The sequence below is a fragment of the Pinus tabuliformis genome, chromosome 4_2 (genome assembly GCF_031772625.1).
Source record: "Pinus tabuliformis cultivar Carrire ecotype Pingquan chromosome 4_2, CPIR1, whole genome shotgun sequence".
Lineage (NCBI taxonomy): Eukaryota > Viridiplantae > Streptophyta > Pinopsida > Pinales > Pinaceae > Pinus > Pinus tabuliformis.
Genome location: NC_142304.1, coordinates 1,053,967,863 through 1,053,969,052, shown reverse-complemented (window position 1 = coordinate 1,053,969,052; position 1,190 = coordinate 1,053,967,863). Strand labels below are relative to the sequence as shown.

The 1,190-nt window shown below is 39.9% G+C and overlaps 1 pseudogene; it reads left to right on the top strand.

Moving 5' to 3' along the window:
- Positions 1–344: 344 nt before the first annotated feature.
- Positions 345–890, top strand: LOC149173226 (protein DETOXIFICATION 16 pseudogene; annotated as a pseudogene).
- Positions 891–1,190: the final 300 nt, after the last annotated feature.

Sequence of the window (1,190 nt, the reverse complement as noted above, 5' to 3'; positions counted from 1 at the left end):
AGAATCTATTAAATGTTATAATTCATAGAGTGTTTGATATTTGGGATTGTCTTTTCACAATCTATAACTTCTTTCACAAAGCAGGGCGCCACAATGGATTGAAAGATTTGAAAAATATTTATGATAAAGTTCATGTTCCCGTTTGTTGGGTATTGGTGTTCAAAGTTGGATTAGGTAATAAAGGGGCTGCGCTTGCAAATAGCATTTCCAATTGGCTAAATGTGGCACTTCTATCAATTTATGTTAAATCTTCCCCTGCATGCAAGAAGACATGGACATCTTTCTCAAGGGAAGCTTTATATGACATTACAAACTTTCTTAAGCTTACTATTCTATCTGCAGTAATGCGTTGCTTGGAATACTGGTCTTTTGAAATGCTTGTTCTCTTCTCCGGTTTGTTGCCTAAGCCTGAACTTGAGATATCAGTTCTCTCCATCTGTCTTAGCACTCATGCAGTTGCATATATGATCCCCTTTGGCGTGGGTGCTGCTGTAAGTACACGAGTTTCCAATGAACTAGGAGCTGGACGCTTACGCACTGCACAGTTATCAGTGTGTGTCGGGGTTTGTATGGCAGTCAATGAGGCTCTTATGATAAGATATATTTTATTCTCTATCAGAAATGTATGGGGCTATGTTTATAGCAATGAAGTAGAGGTAGTTGAATGCATTTCAACCATGATGCCACTGCTTGTACCCTCAACATTTATAGATGCCATCCAAGGTGTTCTATCAGGTATTGCTAGAGGATGTGGATGGCAAACATTGGGTGCCTATGCAAACCTTGGGGCATACTATGTGGTTGGCATGTCTATAGCTGTCATTTTAGCCTTTGCACTGCATGCTGGCGGCAGGGGACCTTCGGCATTTGAGCACCTGATCTGTTGCTAAGAACATTGCGCTAACAAAGGAAAATCTTATCAAAAATTTATCACTGCTGCACAGAAAAGGATATATGGGAGCACCCAAAAGAAGTTGATCAGGTTGTGGTTAAATATGAGTGCCTTCAAAAATTTCGCATTCATACTCCAAGGTATGCACTTGTGAACAGAGATTACCCCTATTAAGAGTTGAACTACTTTGTGGAGTAAGGGATTTTGTTCAAAACCATGCATAGCGAATTATCAAGCCTTTTGTGGAAAAAACCAGTTTATGGAGATGATCACAGTGTCTATGGTTTAGTGGCCAATC